Source organism: Eleutherodactylus coqui, unplaced genomic scaffold, assembly GCF_035609145.1.
Source record: "Eleutherodactylus coqui strain aEleCoq1 unplaced genomic scaffold, aEleCoq1.hap1 HAP1_SCAFFOLD_117, whole genome shotgun sequence".
Lineage (NCBI taxonomy): Eukaryota > Metazoa > Chordata > Amphibia > Anura > Eleutherodactylidae > Eleutherodactylus > Eleutherodactylus coqui.
The window spans coordinates 38377-55119 of NW_027102100.1; the positions used below are offsets into that span (position 1 = coordinate 38377).

Below are 16743 nucleotides of genomic sequence, written 5' to 3' on the forward strand. Positions count from 1 at the left end.
TCACGGCCTTAAAAGTCAACGGGACCTGGGATTCCCAGCCGGTCACCCATACTGGTACTTGCCAGGCCTCAAGCTGGCTGGCGGCCGCAATCTGACGAGAGCAGGCACATTCAGCTTAGAATGCCCGTTGACAGCTCCTCCTCCTTTCCTATGGGCTTTCTGCAGTGCGAACGCACCTCCGAAAAGGAAAGAAACCTACTCACGGCCTTAAAAGTCAACGGGACCTGGGATTCCCAGCCGGTCACCCATACTGGTACTTGCCAGGCCTCAAGCTGGCTGGCGGCCGCGATCTGACGAGAGCAGGCACATTCAGCTTAGAATGCCCGTTGACAGCTCCTCCTCCTTTCCTATGGGCTTTCTGCAGTGCGAACGCACCTCCGAAAAGGAAAGCAACCTACTCACGGCCTTAAAAGTCAACGGGACCTGGGATTCCCAGCCGGTCACCCATACTGGTACTTGCCAGGCCTCAAGCTGGCTGGCGGCCGCGATCTGACGAGAGCAGGCACATTCAGCTTAGAATGCCCGTTGACAGCTCCTCCTCCTTTCCTATGGGCTTTCTGCAGTGCGAACGCACCTCCGAAAAGGAAAGCAACCTACTCACGGCCTTAAAAGTCAACGGGACCTGGGATTCCCAGCCGGTCACCCATACTGGTACTTGCCAGGCCTCAAGCTGGCTGGCGGCCGCGATCTGACGAGAGCAGGCACATTCAGCTTAGAATGCCCGTTGACAGCTCCTCCTCCTTTCCTATGGGCTTTCTGCAGTGCGAACGCACCTCCGAAAAGGAAAGAAACCTACTCACGGCCTTAAAAGTCAACGGGACCTGGGATTCCCAGCCGGTCACCCATACTGGTACTTGCCAGGCCTCAAGCTGGCTGGCGGCCGCAATCTGACGAGAGCAGGCACATTCAGCTTAGAATGCCCGTTGACAGCTCCTCCTCCTTTCCTATGGGCTTTCTGCAGTGCGAACGCACCTCCGAAAAGGAAAGAAACCTACTCACGGCCTTAAAAGTCAACGGGACCTGGGATTCCCAGCCGGTCACTCATACTGGTACTTGCCAGGCCTCAAGCTGGCTGGCGGCCGCGATCTGACGAGAGCAGGCACATCCAGCTTAGAATGCCCGTTGACAGCTCCTCCTCCTTTCCTATGGGCTTTCTGCAGTGCGAACGCACCTCCGAAAAGGAAAGCAACCTACTCACGGCCTTAAAAGTCAACGGGACCTGGGATTCCCAGCCGGTCACCCATACTGGTACTTGCCAGGCCTCAAGCTGGCTGGCGGCCGCGATCTGACGAGAGCAGGCACATTCAGCTTAGAATGCCCGTTGACAGCTACTCCTCCTTTCCTATGGGCTTTCTGCAGTGCGAACGCACCTCCGAAAAGGAAAGCAACCTACTCACGGCCTTAAAAGTCAACGGGACCTGGGATTCCCAGCCGGTCACCCATACTGGTACTTGCCAGGCCTCAAGCTGGCTGGCGGCCGCGATCTGACGAGAGCAGGCACATTCAGCTTAGAATGCCCGTTGACAGCTCCTCCTCCTCCTTTCCTATGGGCTTTCTGCAGTGCGAACGCACCTCCGAAAAGGAAAGAAACCTACTCACGGCCTTAAAAGTCAACGGGACCTGGGATTCCCAGCCGGTCACCCATACTGGTACTTGCCAGGCCTCAAGCTGGCTGGCGGCCGCGATCTGACGAGAGCAGGCACATTCAGCTTAGAATTCCCGTTGACAGCTCCTCCTCCTTTCCTATGGGCTTTCTGCAGTGCGAACGCACCTCCGAAAAGGAAAGAAACCTACTCACGGCCTTAAAAGTCAACGGGACCTGGGATTCCCAGCCGGTCACCCATACTGGTACTTGCCAGGCCTCAAGCTGGCTGGCGGCCGCGATCTGACGAGAGCAGGCACATTCAGCTTAGAATGCCCGTTGACAGCTCCTCCTCCTTTCCTATGGGCTTTCTGCAGTGCGAACGCACCTCCGAAAAGGAAAGAAACCTACTCACGGCCTTAAAAGTCAACGGGACCTGGGATTCCCAGCCGGTCACCCATACTGGTACTTGCCAGGCCTCAAGCTGGCTGGCGGCCGCGATCTGACGAGAGCAGGCACATTCAGCTTAGAATGCCCGTTGACAGCTCCTCCTCCTTTCCTATGGGCTTTCTGCAGTGCGAACGCACCTCCGAAAAGGAAAGCAACCTACTCACGGCCTTAAAAGTCAACGGGACCTGGGATTCCCAGCCGTTCACCCATACTGGTACTTGCCAGGCCTCAAGCTGGCTGGCGGCCGCGATCTGACAAGAGCAGGCACATTCAGCTTAGAATGCCCGTTGACAGCTCCTCCTCCTTTCCTATGGGCTTTCTGCAGTGCGAACGCACCTCCGAAAAGGAAAGAAACCTACTCACGGCCTTAAAAGTCAACGGGACCTGGGATTCCCAGCCGGTCACCCATACTGGTACTTGCCAGGCCTCAAGCTGGCTGGCGGCCGCGATCTGACAAGAGCAGGCACATTCAGCTTAGAATGCCTGTTGACAGCTCCTCCTCCTTTCCTATGGGCTTTCTGCAGTGCGAACGCACCTCCGAAAAGGAAAGCAACCTACTCACGGCCTTAAAAGTCAACGGGACCTGGGATTCCCAGCCGGTCACCCATACTGGTACTTGCCAGGCCTCAAGCTGGCTGGCGGCCGCGATCTGACGAGAGCAGGCACATTCAGCTTAGAATGCCCGTTGACAGCTCCTCCTCCTTTCCTATGGGCTTTCTGCAGTGCGAACGCACCTCCGAAACTCAAAGAAACCTACTCACGGCCTTAAAAGTCAACGGGACCTGGGATTCCCAGCCGGTCACCCATACTGGTACTTGCCAGGCCTCAAGCTGGCTGGCGGCCGCGATCTGACGAGAGCAGGCACATTCAGCTTAGAATGCCCGTTGACAGCTCCTCCTCCTTTCCTATGGGCTTTCTGCAGTGCGAACGCACCTCCGAAACGGAAAGAAACCTACTCACGGCCTTAAAAGTCAACGGGACCTGGGATTCCCAGCCGGTCACCCATACTGGTACTTGCCAGGCCTCAAGCTGGCTGGCGGCCGCGATCTGACGAGAGCAGGCACATTCAGCTTAGAATGCCTGTTGACAGCTCCTCCTCCTTTCCTATGGGCTTTCTGCAGTGCGAACGCACCTCCGAAAAGGAAAGAAACCTACTCACGGCCTTAAAAGTCAACGGGACCTGGGATTCCCAGCCGGTCACCCATACTGGTACTTGCCAGGCCTCAAGCTGGCTGGCGGCCGCGATCTGACGAGAGCAGGCACATTCAGCTTAGAATGCCCGTTGACAGCTCCTCCTCCTTTCCTATGGGCTTTCTGCAGTGCGAACGCACCTCCGAAAAGGAAAGCAACCTACTCACGGCCTTAAAAGTCAACGGGACCTGGGATTCCCAGCCGGTCACCCATACTGGTACTTGCCAGGCCTCAAGCTGGCTGGCAGCCGCGATCTGACGAGAGCAGGCACATTCAGCTTAGAATGCCCGTTGACAGCTACTCCTCCTTTCCTATGGGCTTTCTGCAGTGCGAACGCACCTCCGAAAAGGAAAGAAACCTACTCACGGCCTTAAAAGTCAACGGGACCTGGGATTCCCAGCCGGTCACCCATACTGGTACTTGCCAGGCCTCAAGCTGGCTGGCGGCCGCGATCTGACGAGAGCAGGCACATTCAGCTTAGAATGCCCGTTGACAGCTCCTCCTCCTTTCCTATGGGCTTTCTGCAGTGCGAACGCACTTCCGAAAAGGAAAGAAACCTACTCACGGCCTTAAAAGTCAACGGGACCTGGGATTCCCAGCCGGTCACCCATACTGGTACTTGCCAGGCCTCAAGCTGGCTGGCGGCCGCGATCTGACGAGAGCAGGCACATTCAGCTTAGAATGCCCGTTGACAGCTCCGCCTCCTTTCCTATGGGCTTTCTGCAGTGCGAACGCACCTCCGAAAAGGAAAGAAACCTACTCACGGCCTTAAAAGTCAACGGGACCTGGGATTCCCAGCCGGTCACCCATACTGGTACTTGCCAGGCCTCAAGCTGGCTGGCGGCCGCAATCTGACGAGAGCAGGCACATTCAGCTTAGAATGCCCGTTGACAGCTCCTCCTCCTTTCCTATGGGCTTTCTGCAGTGCGAACGTACCTCCGAAAAGAAAAGAAACCTACTCACGGCCTTAAAAGTCAACGGGACCCGGGATTCGCAGCCGGTCACCCATACTGGTACTTGCCAGGCCTCAAGCTGGCTGGCGGCCGCGATCTGACGAGAGCAGGCACATTCAGCTTAGAATGCCCGTTGACAGCTCCTCCTCCTTTCCTATGGGCTTTCTGCAGTGCGAACGCACCTCCGAAAAGGAAAGCAACCTACTCACGGCCTTAAAAGTCAACGGGACCTGGGATTCCCAGCCGGTCACCCATACTGGTACTTGCCAGGCCTCAAGCTGGCTGGCGGCCGCGATCTGACGAGAGCAGGCACATTCAGCTTAGAAAGCCCGTTGACAGCTCCTCCTCCTCCTTTCCTATGGGCTTTCTGCAGTGCGAACGCACCTCCGAAAAGGAAAGAAACCTACTCACGGCCTTAAAAGTCAACGGGACCTGGGATTCCCAGCCGGTCACCCATACTGGTACTTGCCAGGCCTCAAGCTGGCTGGCGGCCGCGATCTGACGAGAGCAGGCACATTCAGCTTAGAATTCCCGTTGACAGCTCCTCCTCCTTTCCTATGGGCTTTCTGCAGTGCGAACGCACCTCCGAAAAGGAAAGAAACCTACTCACGGCCTTAAAAGTCAACGGGACCTGGGATTCCCAGCCGGTCACCCATACTGGTACTTGCCAGGCCTCAAGCTGGCTGGCGGCCGCGATCTGACGAGAGCAGGCACATTCAGCTTAGAATGCCCATTGACAGCTCCTCCTCCTTTCCTATGGGCTTTCTGCAGTGCGAACGCACCTCCAAAAAGGAAAGAAACCTACTCACGGCCTTAAAAGTCAACGGGACCTGGGATTCCCAGCCGGTCACCCATACTGGTACTTGCCAGGCCTCAAGCTGGCTGGCGGCCGCGATCTGACGAGAGCAGGCACATTCAGCTTAGAATGCCCGTTGACAGCTCCTCCTCCTTTCCTATGGGCTTTCTGCAGTGCGAACGCACCTCCGAAACGGAAAGAAACCTACTCACGGCCTTAAAAGTCAACGGGACCTGGGATTCCCAGCCGGTCACCCATACTGGTACTTGCCAGGCCTCAAGCTGGCTGGCGGCCGCGATCTGACGAGAGCAGGCACATTCAGCTTAGAATGCCCGTTGACAGCTCCTACTCCTTTCCTATGGGCTTTCTGCAGTGCGAACGCACCTCCGAAAAGGAAAGCAACCTACTCACGGCCTTAAAAGTCAACGGGACCTGGGATTCCCAGCTGGTCACCCATACTGGTACTTGCCAGGCCTCAAGCTGGCTGGCGGCCGCGATCTGACGAGAGCAGGCACATTCAGCTTAGAATGCCCGTTGACAGCTCCTCCTCCTTTCCTATGGGCTTTCTGCAGTGCGAACGCACCTCCGAAAAGGAAAGCAACCTACTCACGGCCTTAAAAGTCAACGGGACCTGGGATTCCCAGCCGGTCACCCATACTGGTACTTGCCAGGCCTCAAGCTGGCTGGCGGCCGCTATCTGACGAGAGCAGGCACATTCAGCTTAGAATGCCCGTTGACAGCTCCTCCTCCTTTCCTATGGGCTTTCTGCAGTGCGAACGCACCTCCGAAAAGGAAAGAAACCTACTCACGGCCTTAAAAGTCAACGGGACCTGGGATTCCCAGCCGGTCACCCATACTGGTACTTGCCAGGCCTCAAGCTGGCTGGCGGCCGCGATCTGACGAGAGCAGGCACATTCAGCTTAGAATGCCCGTTGACAGCTCCTCCTCCTTTCCTATGGGCTTTCTGCAGTGCGAACGCACCTCCGAAAAGGAAAGAAACCTACTCACGGCCTTAAAAGTCAACGGGACCTGGGATTCCCAGCCGGTCACCCATACTGGTACTTGCCAGGCCTCAAGCTGGCTGGCGGCCGCGATCTGACGAGAGCAGGCACATTCAGCTTAGAATGCCCGTTGACAGCTCCTCCTTCTTTCCTATGGGCTTTCTGCAGTGCGAACGCACCTCCAAAAAGGAAAGAAACCTACTCACGGCCTTAAAAGTCAACGGGACCTGGGATTCCCAGCCGGTCACCCATACTGGTACTTGCCAGGCCTCAAGCTGGCTGGCGGCCGCGATCTGACGAGAGCAGGCACATTCAGCTTAGAATGCCCGTTGACAGCTCCTCCTCCTTTCCTATGGGCTTTCTGCAGTGCGAACGCACCTCCGAAAAGGAAAGAAACCTACTCACGGCCTTAAAAGTCAACGGGACCTGGGATTCCCAGCCGGTCACCCATACTGGTACTTGCCAGGCCTCAAGCTGGCTGGCGGCCGCGATCTGACGAGAGCAGGCACATTCAGCTTAGAATGCCCGTTGACAGCTCCTCCTCCTTTCCTATGGGCTTTCTGCAGTGCGAACGCACCTCCGAAAAGGAAAGCAACCTACTCACGGCCTTAAAAGTCAACGGGACCTGGGATTCCCAGCCGTTCACCCATACTGGTACTTGCCAGGCCTCAAGCTGGCTGGCGGCCGCGATCTGACAAGAGCAGGCACATTCAGCTTAGAATGCCCGTTGACAGCTCCTCCTCCTTTCCTATGGGCTTTCTGCAGTGCGAACGCACCTCCGAAAAGGAAAGAAACCTACTCACGGCCTTAAAAGTCAACGGGACCTGGGATTCCCAGCCGGTCACCCATACTGGTACTTGCCAGGCCTCAAGCTGGCTGGCGGCCGCGATCTGACAAGAGCAGGCACATTCAGCTTAGAATGCCTGTTGACAGCTCCTCCTCCTTTCCTATGGGCTTTCTGCAGTGCGAACGCACCTCCGAAAAGGAAAGCAACCTACTCACGGCCTTAAAAGTCAACGGGACCTGGGATTCCCAGCCGGTCACCCATACTGGTACTTGCCAGGCCTCAAGCTGGCTGGCGGCCGCGATCTGACGAGAGCAGGCACATTCAGCTTAGAATGCCCGTTGACAGCTCCTCCTCCTTTCCTATGGGCTTTCTGCAGTGCGAACGCACCTCCGAAACTCAAAGAAACCTACTCACGGCCTTAAAAGTCAACGGGACCTGGGATTCCCAGCCGGTCACCCATACTGGTACTTGCCAGGCCTCAAGCTGGCTGGCGGCCGCGATCTGACGAGAGCAGGCACATTCAGCTTAGAATGCCCGTTGACAGCTCCTCCTCCTTTCCTATGGGCTTTCTGCAGTGCGAACGCACCTCCGAAACGGAAAGAAACCTACTCACGGCCTTAAAAGTCAACGGGACCTGGGATTCCCAGCCGGTCACCCATACTGGTACTTGCCAGGCCTCAAGCTGGCTGGCGGCCGCGATCTGACGAGAGCAGGCACATTCAGCTTAGAATGCCTGTTGACAGCTCCTCCTCCTTTCCTATGGGCTTTCTGCAGTGCGAACGCACCTCCGAAAAGGAAAGAAACCTACTCACGGCCTTAAAAGTCAACGGGACCTGGGATTCCCAGCCGGTCACCCATACTGGTACTTGCCAGGCCTCAAGCTGGCTGGCGGCCGCGATCTGACGAGAGCAGGCACATTCAGCTTAGAATGCCCGTTGACAGCTCCTCCTCCTTTCCTATGGGCTTTCTGCAGTGCGAACGCACCTCCGAAAAGGAAAGCAACCTACTCACGGCCTTAAAAGTCAACGGGACCTGGGATTCCCAGCCGGTCACCCATACTGGTACTTGCCAGGCCTCAAGCTGGCTGGCAGCCGCGATCTGACGAGAGCAGGCACATTCAGCTTAGAATGCCCGTTGACAGCTACTCCTCCTTTCCTATGGGCTTTCTGCAGTGCGAACGCACCTCCGAAAAGGAAAGAAACCTACTCACGGCCTTAAAAGTCAACGGGACCTGGGATTCCCAGCCGGTCACCCATACTGGTACTTGCCAGGCCTCAAGCTGGCTGGCGGCCGCGATCTGACGAGAGCAGGCACATTCAGCTTAGAATGCCCGTTGACAGCTCATCCTCCTTTCCTATGGGCTTTCTGCAGTGCGAACGCACTTCCGAAAAGGAAAGAAACCTACTCACGGCCTTAAAAGTCAACGGGACCTGGGATTCCCAGCCGGTCACCCATACTGGTACTTGCCAGGCCTCAAGCTGGCTGGCGGCCGCGATCTGACGAGAGCAGGCACATTCAGCTTAGAATGCCCGTTGACAGCTCCGCCTCCTTTCCTATGGGCTTTCTGCAGTGCGAACGCACCTCCGAAAAGGAAAGAAACCTACTCACGGCCTTAAAAGTCAACGGGACCTGGGATTCCCAGCCGGTCACCCATACTGGTACTTGCCAGGCCTCAAGCTGGCTGGCGGCCGCAATCTGACGAGAGCAGGCACATTCAGCTTAGAATGCCCGTTGACAGCTCCTCCTCCTTTCCTATGGGCTTTCTGCAGTGCGAACGTACCTCCGAAAAGAAAAGAAACCTACTCACGGCCTTAAAAGTCAACGGGACCCGGGATTCGCAGCCGGTCACCCATACTGGTACTTGCCAGGCCTCAAGCTGGCTGGCGGCCGCGATCTGACGAGAGCAGGCACATTCAGCTTAGAATGCCCGTTGACAGCTCCTCCTCCTTTCCTATGGGCTTTCTGCAGTGCGAACGCACCTCCGAAAAGGAAAGCAACCTACTCACGGCCTTAAAAGTCAACGGGACCTGGGATTCCCAGCCGGTCACCCATACTGGTACTTGCCAGGCCTCAAGCTGGCTGGCGGCCGCGATCTGACGAGAGCAGGCACATTCAGCTTAGAAAGCCCGTTGACAGCTCCTCCTCCTCCTTTCCTATGGGCTTTCTGCAGTGCGAACGCACCTCCGAAAAGGAAAGAAACCTACTCACGGCCTTAAAAGTCAACGGGACCTGGGATTCCCAGCCGGTCACCCATACTGGTACTTGCCAGGCCTCAAGCTGGCTGGCGGCCGCGATCTGACGAGAGCAGGCACATTCAGCTTAGAATTCCCGTTGACAGCTCCTCCTCCTTTCCTATGGGCTTTCTGCAGTGCGAACGCACCTCCGAAAAGGAAAGAAACCTACTCACGGCCTTAAAAGTCAACGGGACCTGGGATTCCCAGCCGGTCACCCATACTGGTACTTGCCAGGCCTCAAGCTGGCTGGCGGCCGCGATCTGACGAGAGCAGGCACATTCAGCTTAGAATGCCCATTGACAGCTCCTCCTCCTTTCCTATGGGCTTTCTGCAGTGCGAACGCACCTCCAAAAAGGAAAGAAACCTACTCACGGCCTTAAAAGTCAACAGGACCTGGGATTCCCAGCCGGTCACCCATACTGGTACTTGCCAGGCCTCAAGCTGGCTGGCGGCCGCGATCTGACGAGAGCAGGCACATTCAGCTTAGAATGCCCGTTGACAGCTCCTCCTCCTTTCCTATGGGCTTTCTGCAGTGCGAACGCACCTCCGAAACGGAAAGAAACCTACTCACGGCCTTAAAAGTCAACGGGACCTGGGATTCCCAGCCGGTCACCCATACTGGTACTTGCCAGGCCTCAAGCTGGCTGGCGGCCGCGATCTGACGAGAGCAGGCACATTCAGCTTAGAATGCCCGTTGACAGCTCCTACTCCTTTCCTATGGGCTTTCTGCAGTGCGAACGCACCTCCGAAAAGGAAAGCAACCTACTCACGGCCTTAAAAGTCAACGGGACCTGGGATTCCCAGCTGGTCACCCATACTGGTACTTGCCAGGCCTCAAGCTGGCTGGCGGCCGCGATCTGACGAGAGCAGGCACATTCAGCTTAGAATGCCCGTTGACAGCTCCTCCTCCTTTCCTATGGGCTTTCTGCAGTGCGAACGCACCTCCGAAAAGGAAAGCAACCTACTCACGGCCTTAAAAGTCAACGGGACCTGGGATTCCCAGCCGGTCACCCATACTGGTACTTGCCAGGCCTCAAGCTGGCTGGCGGCCGCTATCTGACGAGAGCAGGCACATTCAGCTTAGAATGCCCGTTGACAGCTCCTCCTCCTTTCCTATGGGCTTTCTGCAGTGCGAACGCACCTCCGAAAAGGAAAGAAACCTACTCACGGCCTTAAAAGTCAACGGGACCTGGGATTCCCAGCCGGTCACCCATACTGGTACTTGCCAGGCCTCAAGCTGGCTGGCGGCCGCGATCTGACGAGAGCAGGCACATTCAGCTTAGAATGCCCGTTGACAGCTCCTCCTCCTTTCCTATGGGCTTTCTGCAGTGCGAACGCACCTCCGAAAAGGAAAGAAACCTACTCACGGCCTTAAAAGTCAACGGGACCTGGGATTCCCAGCCGGTCACCCATACTGGTACTTGCCAGGCCTCAAGCTGGCTGGCGGCCGCGATCTGACGAGAGCAGGCACATTCAGCTTAGAATGCCCGTTGACAGCTCCTCCTTCTTTCCTATGGGCTTTCTGCAGTGCGAACGCACCTCCAAAAAGGAAAGAAACCTACTCACGGCCTTAAAAGTCAACGGGACCTGGGATTCCCAGCCGGTCACCCATACTGGTACTTGCCAGGCCTCAAGCTGGCTGGCGGCCGCGATCTGACGAGAGCAGGCACATTCAGCTTAGAATGCCCGTTGACAGCTCCTCCTCCTTTCCTATGGGCTTTCTGCAGTGCGAACGCACCTCCGAAAAGGAAAGCAACCTACTCACGGCCTTAAATGTCAACGGGACCTGGGATTCCCAGCCGGTCACCCATACTGGTACTTGCCAGGCCTCAAGCTGGCTGGCGGCCGCGATCTGACGAGAGCAGGCACATTCAGCTTAGAATGCCCGTTGACAGCTCCTCCTCCTTTCCTATGGGCTTTCTGCAGTGCGAACGCACTTCCGAAAAGGAAAGCAACCTACTCACGGCCTTAAAAGTCAACGGGACCTGGGATTCCCAGCCGGTCACCCATACTGGTACTTGCCAGGCCTCAAGCTGGCTGGCGGCCGCTATCTGACGAGAGCAGGCACATTCAGCTTAGAATGCCCGTTGACAGCTCCTCCTCCTTTCCTATGGGCTTTCTGCAGTGCGAACGCACCTCCGAAAAGGAAAGAAACCTACTCACGGCCTTAAAAGTCAACGGGACCTGGGATTCCCAGCCGGTCACCCATACTGGTACTTGCCAGGCCTCAAGCTGGCTGGCGGCCGCGATCTGACGAGAGCAGGCACATTCAGCTTAGAATGCCCGTTGACAGCTCCTCCTCCTTTCCTATGGGCTTTCTGCAGTGCGAACGCACCTCCGAAAAGGAAAGAAACCTACTCACGGCCTTAAAAGTCAACGGGACCTGGGATTCCCAGCCGGTCACCCATACTGGTACTTGCCAGGCCTCAAGCTGGCAGGCGGCCGCGATCTGACGAGAGCAGGCACATTCAGCTTAGAATGCCCGTTGACAGCTCCTCCTCCTTTCCTATGGGCTTTCTGCAGTGCGAACGCACCTCCGAAAAGGAAAGAAACCTACTCACGGCCTTAAAAGTCAACGGGACCTGGGATTCCCAGCCGGTCACCCATACTGGTACTTGCCAGGCCTCAAGCTGGCTGGCGGCCGCGATCTGACGAGAGCAGGCACATTCAGCTTAGAATGCCCGTTGACAGCTCCTCCTCCTTTCCTATGGGCTTTCTGCAGTGCGAACGCACCTCCGAAAAGGAAAGCAACCTACTCACGGCCTTAAAAGTCAACGGGACCTGGGATTCCCAGCCGGTCACCCATACTGGTACTTGCCAGGCCTCAAGCAGACTGGCGGCCGCGATCTGACGAGAGCAGGCACATTCAGCTTAGAATGCCCGTTGACAGCTCCTCCTCCTTTCCTATGGGCTTTCTGCAGTGCGAACGCACCTCCAAAAAGGAAAGAAACCTACTCACGGCCTTAAAAGTCAACAGGACCTGGGATTCCCAGCCGGTCACCCATACTGGTACTTGCCAGGCCGCAAGCTGGCTGGCGGCCGCGATCTGACGAGAGCAGGCACATTCAGCTTAGAATGCCCGTTGACAGCTCCTCCTCCTTTCCTATGGGCTTTCTGCAGTGCGAACGCACCTCCGAAAGGGAAAGCAACCTACTTACGGCCTTAAAAGTCAACGGGACCTGGGATTCCCAGCCGGTCACCCATACTGGTACTTGCCAGGCCTCAAGCTGGCTGGCGGCCGCGATCTGACGAGAGCAGGCACATTCAGCTTAGAATGCCCGTTGACAGCTCCTCCTCCTTTCCTATGGGCTTTCTGCAGTGCGTACGCACCTCCGAAACGGAAAGAAACCTACTCACGGCCTTAAAAGTCAACGGGACCTGGGATTCCCAGCCGGTCACCCATACTGGTACTTGCCAGGCCTCAAGCTGGCTGGCGGCCGCGATCTGACGAGAGCAGGCACATTCAGCTTAGAATGCCCGTTGACAGCTCCTCCTCCTTTCCTATGGGCTTTCTGCAGTGCGAACGCACCTCCGAAAAGGAAAGAAACCTACTCACGGCCTTAAAAGTCAACGGGACCTGGGATTCCCAGCCGGTCACCCATACTGGTACTTGCCAGGCCTCAAGCTGGCTGGCGGCCGCGATCTGACGAGAGCAGGCACATTCAGCTTAGAATGCCCGTTGACAGCTCCTCCTCCTTTCCTATGGGCTTTCTGCAGTGCGAACGCACCTCCGAAAAGGAAAGCAACCTACTCACGGGCTTAAAAGTCAACGGGACCTGGGATTCCCAGCCGGTCACCCATACTGGTACTTGCCAGGCCTCAAGCTGGCTGGCGGCCGCGATCTGACGAGAGCAGGCACATTCAGCTTAGAATGCCCGTTGACAGCTCCTCCTCCTTTCCTATGGGCTTTCTGCAGTGCGAACGCACCTCCAAAAAGGAAAGAAACCTACTCACGGCCTTAAAAGTCAACGGGACCTGGGATTCCCACCCGGTCACCCATACTGGTACTTGCCAGGCCTCAAGCTGGCTGGCGGCCGCGATCTGACGAGAGCAGGCACATTCAGCTTAGAATGCCCGTTGACAGCTCCTCCTCCTTTCCTATGGGCTTTCTGCAGTGCGAACGCACCTCCGAAAAGGAAAGCAACCTACTCACGGCCTTAAAAGTCAACGGGACCTGGGATTCCCAGCCGGTCACCCATACTGGTACTTGCCAGGCCTCAAGCTGGCTGGCGGCCGCGATCTGACGAGAGCAGGCACATTCAGCTTAGAATGCCCGTTGACAGCTCCTCCTCCTTTCCTATGGGCTTTCTGCAGTGCGAACGCACCTCCGAAACGGAAAGAAACCTACTCACGGCCTTAAAAGTCAACGGGACCTGGGATTCCCAGCCGGTCACCCATACTGGTACTTGCCAGGCCTCAAGCTGGCTGGCGGCCGCGATCTGACGAGAGCAGGCACATTCAGCTTAGAATGCCCGTTGACAGCTCCTCCTCCTTTCCTATGGGCTTTCTGCAGTGCGAACGCACCTCCGAAAAGGAAAGAAACCTACTCACGGCCTTAAAAGTCAACGGGACCTGGGATTCCCAGCCGGTCACCCATACTGGTACTTGCCAGGCCTCAAGCTGGCTGGCGGCCGCGATCTGACGAGAGCAGGCACATTCAGCTTAGAATGCCCGTTGACAGCTCCTCCTCCTTTCCTATGGGCTTTCTGCAGTGCGAACGCACTTCCGAAAAGGAAAGAAACCTACTCACGGCCTTAAAAGTCAACTGGACCTGGGATTCCCAGCCGGTCACCCATACTGGTACTTGCCAGGCCTCAAGCTGGCTGGCGGCCGCGATCTGACGAGAGCAGGCACATTCAGCTTAGAATGACCGTTGACAGCTCCTCCTCCTTTCCTATGGGCTTTCTGCAGTGTGAACGCACCTCCGAAAAGGAAAGACACCTACTCACGGCCTTAAAAGTCAATGGGACCTGGGATGCCCAGCCGGTCACCCATACTGGTACTTGCCAGGCCTCAAGCTGGCTGGCGGCCGCGATCTGACGAGAGCAGGCACATTCAGCTTAGAATGCCCGTTGACAGCTCCTCCTCCTTTCCTATGGGCTTTCTGCAGTGCGAACGCACCTCCGAAAAGGAAAGCAACCTACTCACGGCCTTAAAAGTCAACGGGACCTGGGATTCCCAGCCGGTCACCCATACTGGTACTTGCCAGGCCTCAAGCTGGCTGGCGGCCGCGATCTGACGAGAGCAGGCACATTCAGCTTAGAATGCCCGTTGACAGCTCCGCCTCCTTTCCTATGGGCTTTCTGCAGTGCGAACGCACCTCCGAAAAGGAAAGAAACCTACTCACGGCCTTAAAAGTCAACGGGACCTGGGATTCCCAGCCGGTCACCCATACTGGTACTTGCCAGGCCTCAAGCTGGCTGGCGGCCGCGATCTGACGAGAGCAGGCACATTCAGCTTAGAATGCCCGTTGACAGCTCCTCCTCCTTTCCTATGGGCTTTCTGCAGTGCGAACGCACCTCCGAAAAGGAAAGAAACCTACTCACGGCCTTAAAAGTCAACGGGACCTGGGATTCCCAGCCGGTCACCCATACTGGTACTTGCCAGGCCTCAAGCTGGCTGGCGGCCGTGATCTGACGAGAGCAGGCACATTCAGCTTAGAATGCCCGTTGACAGCTCCTCCTCCTTTCCTATGGGCTTTCTGCAGTGCGAACGCACCTCCGAAAAGGAAAGCAACCTACTCACGGCCTTAAAAGTCAACGGGACCTGGGATTCCCAGCCGGTCACCCATACTGGTACTTGCCAGGCCTCAAGCTGGCTGGCGGCTGCGATCTGACGAGAGCAGGCACATTCAGCTTAGAATGCCCGTTGACAGCTCCACCTCCTTTGCTATGGGCTTTCTGCAGTGCGAACGCACCTCCGAAACAGAAAGGAACCTACTCACGGCCTTAAAAGTCAACGGGACCTGGGATTCCCAGCCGGTCACCCATACTGGTACTTGCCAGGCCTCAAGCTGCCTGGCGGCCGCGATCTGACGAGAGCAGGCACATTCAGCTTAGAATGCCCGTTGACAGCTCCTCCTCCTTTCCTATGGGCTTTCTGCAGTGCGAACGCACCTCCGAAAAGGAAAGAAACCTACTCACGGCCTTAAAAGTCAACGGGACCTGGGATTCCCAGCCGGTCACCCATACTGGTACTTGCCAGGCCTCAAGCTGGCTGGCGGCCGCGATCTGACGAGAGCAGGCACATTCAGCTTAGAATGCCCGTTGACAGCTCCTCCTCCTTTCCTATGGGCTTTCTGCAGTGCGAACGCACCTCCGAAAAGGAAAGAAACCTACTCACGGCCTTAAAAGTCAATGGGACCTGGGATTCCCAGCCGGTCACCCATACTGGTACTTGCCAGGCCTCAAGCTGGCTGGCGGCCGCGATCTGACGAGAGCAGGCACATTCAGCTTAGAATGCCCGTTGACAGCTCCTCCTCCTTTCCTATGGGCTTTCTGCAGTGCGAACGCACTTCCGAAAAGGAAAGAAACCTACTCACGGCCTTAAAAGTCAACGGGACCTGGGATTCCCAGCCGGTCACCCATACTGGTACTTGCCAGGCCTCAAGCTGGCTGGCGGCCGCGATCTGACGAGAGCAGGCACATTCAGCTTAGAATGCCCGTTGACAGCTCCTCCTCCTTTCCTATGGGCTTTCTGCAGTGTGAACGCACCTCCGAAAAGGAAAGACACCTACTCACGGCCTTAAAAGTCAACGGGACCTGGGATGCCCAGCCGGTCACCCATACTGGTACTTGCCAGGCCTCAAGCTGGCTGGCGGCCGCGATCTGACGAGAGCAGGCACATTCAGCTTAGAATGCCCGTTGACAGCTCCTCCTCCTTTCCTATGGGCTTTCTGCAGTGCGAACGCACCTCCAAAAAGGAAAGAAACCTACTCACGGCCTTAAAAGTCAACGGGACCTGGGATTCCCAGCCGGTCACCCATACTGGTACTTGCCAGGCCTCAAGCTGGCTGGCGGCCGCGATCTGACGAGAGCAGGCACATTCAGCTTAGAATGCCCGTTGACAGCTCCGCCTCCTTTCCTATGGGCTTTCTGCAGTGCGAACGCACCTCCGAAAAGGAAAGAAACCTACTCACGGCCTTAAAAGTCAACGGGACCTGGGATTCCCAGCCGGTCACCCATACTGGTACTTGCCAGGCCTCAAGCTGGCTGGCGGCCGCGATCTGACGAGAGCAGGCACATTCAGCTTAGAATGCCCGTTGACAGCTCCTCCTCCTTTCCTATGGGCTTTCTGCAGTGCGGACGCACCTCCGAAACGGAAAGGAACCTACTCACGGCCTTAAAAGTCAACGGGACCTGGGATTCCCAGCCGGTCACCCATACTGGTACTTGCCAGGCCTCAAGCTGCCTGGCGTCCGCGATCTGACGAGAGCAGGCACATTCAGCTTAGAATGCCCGTTGACAGCTCCTCCTCCTTTCCTATGGGCTTTCTGCAGTGCGAACGCACCTCCGAAAAGGAAAGAAACCTACTCACAGCCTTAAAAGTCAACGGGACCTGGGATTCCCAGACGGTCACCCATACTGGTACTTGCCAGGCCTCAAGCTGGCTGGCGGCCGCGATCTGACGAGAGCAGGCACATTCAGCTTAGAATGCCCGTTGACAGCTTCTCCTCCTTTCCTATGGGCTTTCTGCAGTGCGAACGCACCTCCGAAAAGGAAAGAAACCTACTCACGGCCTTAAAAGTCA

General features: G+C 56.7%; 77 pseudogenes; all 77 read right to left on the reverse strand.

Annotated features, from left to right (window-relative positions):
- Positions 1 to 13: 13 nt before the first annotated feature.
- Positions 14 to 132, reverse strand: LOC136597025 (5S ribosomal RNA; annotated as a pseudogene).
- An 80-nt stretch (positions 133 to 212) lies between these two features.
- On the reverse strand, positions 213 to 331 carry LOC136597691 (5S ribosomal RNA; annotated as a pseudogene).
- An 80-nt stretch (positions 332 to 411) lies between these two features.
- LOC136597693 (5S ribosomal RNA) lies at positions 412 to 530 on the reverse strand (annotated as a pseudogene).
- An 80-nt stretch (positions 531 to 610) lies between these two features.
- LOC136597694 (5S ribosomal RNA) lies at positions 611 to 729 on the reverse strand (annotated as a pseudogene).
- Positions 730 to 809: 80 nt separating this feature from the next.
- LOC136597026 (5S ribosomal RNA) lies at positions 810 to 928 on the reverse strand (annotated as a pseudogene).
- An 80-nt stretch (positions 929 to 1008) lies between these two features.
- LOC136597364 (5S ribosomal RNA) lies at positions 1009 to 1127 on the reverse strand (annotated as a pseudogene).
- Positions 1128 to 1207: 80 nt separating this feature from the next.
- LOC136597695 (5S ribosomal RNA) lies at positions 1208 to 1326 on the reverse strand (annotated as a pseudogene).
- An 80-nt stretch (positions 1327 to 1406) lies between these two features.
- Positions 1407 to 1525, reverse strand: LOC136597696 (5S ribosomal RNA; annotated as a pseudogene).
- An 83-nt stretch (positions 1526 to 1608) lies between these two features.
- Positions 1609 to 1727, reverse strand: LOC136596771 (5S ribosomal RNA; annotated as a pseudogene).
- An 80-nt stretch (positions 1728 to 1807) lies between these two features.
- LOC136597697 (5S ribosomal RNA) lies at positions 1808 to 1926 on the reverse strand (annotated as a pseudogene).
- An 80-nt stretch (positions 1927 to 2006) lies between these two features.
- LOC136597698 (5S ribosomal RNA) lies at positions 2007 to 2125 on the reverse strand (annotated as a pseudogene).
- A 478-nt stretch (positions 2126 to 2603) lies between these two features.
- On the reverse strand, positions 2604 to 2722 carry LOC136597699 (5S ribosomal RNA; annotated as a pseudogene).
- Positions 2723 to 2802: 80 nt separating this feature from the next.
- Positions 2803 to 2921, reverse strand: LOC136597700 (5S ribosomal RNA; annotated as a pseudogene).
- Positions 2922 to 3001: 80 nt separating this feature from the next.
- On the reverse strand, positions 3002 to 3120 carry LOC136597220 (5S ribosomal RNA; annotated as a pseudogene).
- An 80-nt stretch (positions 3121 to 3200) lies between these two features.
- Positions 3201 to 3319, reverse strand: LOC136597702 (5S ribosomal RNA; annotated as a pseudogene).
- An 80-nt stretch (positions 3320 to 3399) lies between these two features.
- Positions 3400 to 3518, reverse strand: LOC136596516 (5S ribosomal RNA; annotated as a pseudogene).
- An 80-nt stretch (positions 3519 to 3598) lies between these two features.
- LOC136597704 (5S ribosomal RNA) lies at positions 3599 to 3717 on the reverse strand (annotated as a pseudogene).
- An 80-nt stretch (positions 3718 to 3797) lies between these two features.
- LOC136597705 (5S ribosomal RNA) lies at positions 3798 to 3916 on the reverse strand (annotated as a pseudogene).
- Positions 3917 to 3996: 80 nt separating this feature from the next.
- LOC136597027 (5S ribosomal RNA) lies at positions 3997 to 4115 on the reverse strand (annotated as a pseudogene).
- Positions 4116 to 4195: 80 nt separating this feature from the next.
- Positions 4196 to 4314, reverse strand: LOC136597354 (5S ribosomal RNA; annotated as a pseudogene).
- An 80-nt stretch (positions 4315 to 4394) lies between these two features.
- Positions 4395 to 4513, reverse strand: LOC136596845 (5S ribosomal RNA; annotated as a pseudogene).
- Positions 4514 to 4596: 83 nt separating this feature from the next.
- LOC136596772 (5S ribosomal RNA) lies at positions 4597 to 4715 on the reverse strand (annotated as a pseudogene).
- Positions 4716 to 4795: 80 nt separating this feature from the next.
- LOC136596647 (5S ribosomal RNA) lies at positions 4796 to 4914 on the reverse strand (annotated as a pseudogene).
- Positions 4915 to 4994: 80 nt separating this feature from the next.
- LOC136597706 (5S ribosomal RNA) lies at positions 4995 to 5113 on the reverse strand (annotated as a pseudogene).
- Positions 5114 to 5193: 80 nt separating this feature from the next.
- On the reverse strand, positions 5194 to 5312 carry LOC136597707 (5S ribosomal RNA; annotated as a pseudogene).
- An 80-nt stretch (positions 5313 to 5392) lies between these two features.
- Positions 5393 to 5511, reverse strand: LOC136597207 (5S ribosomal RNA; annotated as a pseudogene).
- Positions 5512 to 5591: 80 nt separating this feature from the next.
- Positions 5592 to 5710, reverse strand: LOC136597189 (5S ribosomal RNA; annotated as a pseudogene).
- Positions 5711 to 5790: 80 nt separating this feature from the next.
- LOC136597709 (5S ribosomal RNA) lies at positions 5791 to 5909 on the reverse strand (annotated as a pseudogene).
- Positions 5910 to 5989: 80 nt separating this feature from the next.
- LOC136597710 (5S ribosomal RNA) lies at positions 5990 to 6108 on the reverse strand (annotated as a pseudogene).
- An 80-nt stretch (positions 6109 to 6188) lies between these two features.
- On the reverse strand, positions 6189 to 6307 carry LOC136597711 (5S ribosomal RNA; annotated as a pseudogene).
- Positions 6308 to 6387: 80 nt separating this feature from the next.
- Positions 6388 to 6506, reverse strand: LOC136597712 (5S ribosomal RNA; annotated as a pseudogene).
- Positions 6507 to 6984: 478 nt separating this feature from the next.
- Positions 6985 to 7103, reverse strand: LOC136597713 (5S ribosomal RNA; annotated as a pseudogene).
- Positions 7104 to 7183: 80 nt separating this feature from the next.
- Positions 7184 to 7302, reverse strand: LOC136597716 (5S ribosomal RNA; annotated as a pseudogene).
- Positions 7303 to 7382: 80 nt separating this feature from the next.
- Positions 7383 to 7501, reverse strand: LOC136597221 (5S ribosomal RNA; annotated as a pseudogene).
- An 80-nt stretch (positions 7502 to 7581) lies between these two features.
- On the reverse strand, positions 7582 to 7700 carry LOC136597717 (5S ribosomal RNA; annotated as a pseudogene).
- An 80-nt stretch (positions 7701 to 7780) lies between these two features.
- Positions 7781 to 7899, reverse strand: LOC136596517 (5S ribosomal RNA; annotated as a pseudogene).
- An 80-nt stretch (positions 7900 to 7979) lies between these two features.
- Positions 7980 to 8098, reverse strand: LOC136597718 (5S ribosomal RNA; annotated as a pseudogene).
- An 80-nt stretch (positions 8099 to 8178) lies between these two features.
- Positions 8179 to 8297, reverse strand: LOC136597719 (5S ribosomal RNA; annotated as a pseudogene).
- Positions 8298 to 8377: 80 nt separating this feature from the next.
- Positions 8378 to 8496, reverse strand: LOC136597028 (5S ribosomal RNA; annotated as a pseudogene).
- Positions 8497 to 8576: 80 nt separating this feature from the next.
- Positions 8577 to 8695, reverse strand: LOC136597355 (5S ribosomal RNA; annotated as a pseudogene).
- An 80-nt stretch (positions 8696 to 8775) lies between these two features.
- LOC136596846 (5S ribosomal RNA) lies at positions 8776 to 8894 on the reverse strand (annotated as a pseudogene).
- Positions 8895 to 8977: 83 nt separating this feature from the next.
- Positions 8978 to 9096, reverse strand: LOC136596773 (5S ribosomal RNA; annotated as a pseudogene).
- Positions 9097 to 9176: 80 nt separating this feature from the next.
- On the reverse strand, positions 9177 to 9295 carry LOC136596648 (5S ribosomal RNA; annotated as a pseudogene).
- Positions 9296 to 9375: 80 nt separating this feature from the next.
- LOC136596549 (5S ribosomal RNA) lies at positions 9376 to 9494 on the reverse strand (annotated as a pseudogene).
- Positions 9495 to 9574: 80 nt separating this feature from the next.
- On the reverse strand, positions 9575 to 9693 carry LOC136597720 (5S ribosomal RNA; annotated as a pseudogene).
- An 80-nt stretch (positions 9694 to 9773) lies between these two features.
- LOC136597219 (5S ribosomal RNA) lies at positions 9774 to 9892 on the reverse strand (annotated as a pseudogene).
- Positions 9893 to 9972: 80 nt separating this feature from the next.
- Positions 9973 to 10091, reverse strand: LOC136597190 (5S ribosomal RNA; annotated as a pseudogene).
- Positions 10092 to 10171: 80 nt separating this feature from the next.
- LOC136597721 (5S ribosomal RNA) lies at positions 10172 to 10290 on the reverse strand (annotated as a pseudogene).
- Positions 10291 to 10370: 80 nt separating this feature from the next.
- On the reverse strand, positions 10371 to 10489 carry LOC136597722 (5S ribosomal RNA; annotated as a pseudogene).
- Positions 10490 to 10569: 80 nt separating this feature from the next.
- LOC136597723 (5S ribosomal RNA) lies at positions 10570 to 10688 on the reverse strand (annotated as a pseudogene).
- A 279-nt stretch (positions 10689 to 10967) lies between these two features.
- On the reverse strand, positions 10968 to 11086 carry LOC136597191 (5S ribosomal RNA; annotated as a pseudogene).
- Positions 11087 to 11166: 80 nt separating this feature from the next.
- On the reverse strand, positions 11167 to 11285 carry LOC136597724 (5S ribosomal RNA; annotated as a pseudogene).
- Positions 11286 to 11365: 80 nt separating this feature from the next.
- Positions 11366 to 11484, reverse strand: LOC136597358 (5S ribosomal RNA; annotated as a pseudogene).
- An 80-nt stretch (positions 11485 to 11564) lies between these two features.
- Positions 11565 to 11683, reverse strand: LOC136597726 (5S ribosomal RNA; annotated as a pseudogene).
- Positions 11684 to 11763: 80 nt separating this feature from the next.
- LOC136596837 (5S ribosomal RNA) lies at positions 11764 to 11882 on the reverse strand (annotated as a pseudogene).
- An 80-nt stretch (positions 11883 to 11962) lies between these two features.
- LOC136597357 (5S ribosomal RNA) lies at positions 11963 to 12081 on the reverse strand (annotated as a pseudogene).
- An 80-nt stretch (positions 12082 to 12161) lies between these two features.
- LOC136597728 (5S ribosomal RNA) lies at positions 12162 to 12280 on the reverse strand (annotated as a pseudogene).
- Positions 12281 to 12360: 80 nt separating this feature from the next.
- LOC136597729 (5S ribosomal RNA) lies at positions 12361 to 12479 on the reverse strand (annotated as a pseudogene).
- Positions 12480 to 12559: 80 nt separating this feature from the next.
- LOC136597730 (5S ribosomal RNA) lies at positions 12560 to 12678 on the reverse strand (annotated as a pseudogene).
- An 80-nt stretch (positions 12679 to 12758) lies between these two features.
- On the reverse strand, positions 12759 to 12877 carry LOC136597731 (5S ribosomal RNA; annotated as a pseudogene).
- Positions 12878 to 12957: 80 nt separating this feature from the next.
- On the reverse strand, positions 12958 to 13076 carry LOC136596579 (5S ribosomal RNA; annotated as a pseudogene).
- Positions 13077 to 13156: 80 nt separating this feature from the next.
- On the reverse strand, positions 13157 to 13275 carry LOC136597732 (5S ribosomal RNA; annotated as a pseudogene).
- An 80-nt stretch (positions 13276 to 13355) lies between these two features.
- Positions 13356 to 13474, reverse strand: LOC136597733 (5S ribosomal RNA; annotated as a pseudogene).
- Positions 13475 to 13554: 80 nt separating this feature from the next.
- LOC136597734 (5S ribosomal RNA) lies at positions 13555 to 13673 on the reverse strand (annotated as a pseudogene).
- Positions 13674 to 14151: 478 nt separating this feature from the next.
- LOC136597735 (5S ribosomal RNA) lies at positions 14152 to 14270 on the reverse strand (annotated as a pseudogene).
- An 80-nt stretch (positions 14271 to 14350) lies between these two features.
- On the reverse strand, positions 14351 to 14469 carry LOC136597737 (5S ribosomal RNA; annotated as a pseudogene).
- Positions 14470 to 14549: 80 nt separating this feature from the next.
- LOC136597089 (5S ribosomal RNA) lies at positions 14550 to 14668 on the reverse strand (annotated as a pseudogene).
- Positions 14669 to 14748: 80 nt separating this feature from the next.
- LOC136597641 (5S ribosomal RNA) lies at positions 14749 to 14867 on the reverse strand (annotated as a pseudogene).
- Positions 14868 to 14947: 80 nt separating this feature from the next.
- LOC136596133 (5S ribosomal RNA) lies at positions 14948 to 15066 on the reverse strand (annotated as a pseudogene).
- Positions 15067 to 15146: 80 nt separating this feature from the next.
- On the reverse strand, positions 15147 to 15265 carry LOC136597738 (5S ribosomal RNA; annotated as a pseudogene).
- Positions 15266 to 15345: 80 nt separating this feature from the next.
- Positions 15346 to 15464, reverse strand: LOC136597069 (5S ribosomal RNA; annotated as a pseudogene).
- Positions 15465 to 15544: 80 nt separating this feature from the next.
- On the reverse strand, positions 15545 to 15663 carry LOC136597740 (5S ribosomal RNA; annotated as a pseudogene).
- Positions 15664 to 15743: 80 nt separating this feature from the next.
- Positions 15744 to 15862, reverse strand: LOC136597255 (5S ribosomal RNA; annotated as a pseudogene).
- Positions 15863 to 15942: 80 nt separating this feature from the next.
- LOC136597741 (5S ribosomal RNA) lies at positions 15943 to 16061 on the reverse strand (annotated as a pseudogene).
- Positions 16062 to 16141: 80 nt separating this feature from the next.
- Positions 16142 to 16260, reverse strand: LOC136597742 (5S ribosomal RNA; annotated as a pseudogene).
- An 80-nt stretch (positions 16261 to 16340) lies between these two features.
- LOC136595582 (5S ribosomal RNA) lies at positions 16341 to 16459 on the reverse strand (annotated as a pseudogene).
- An 80-nt stretch (positions 16460 to 16539) lies between these two features.
- On the reverse strand, positions 16540 to 16658 carry LOC136596200 (5S ribosomal RNA; annotated as a pseudogene).
- Positions 16659 to 16743: the final 85 nt, after the last annotated feature.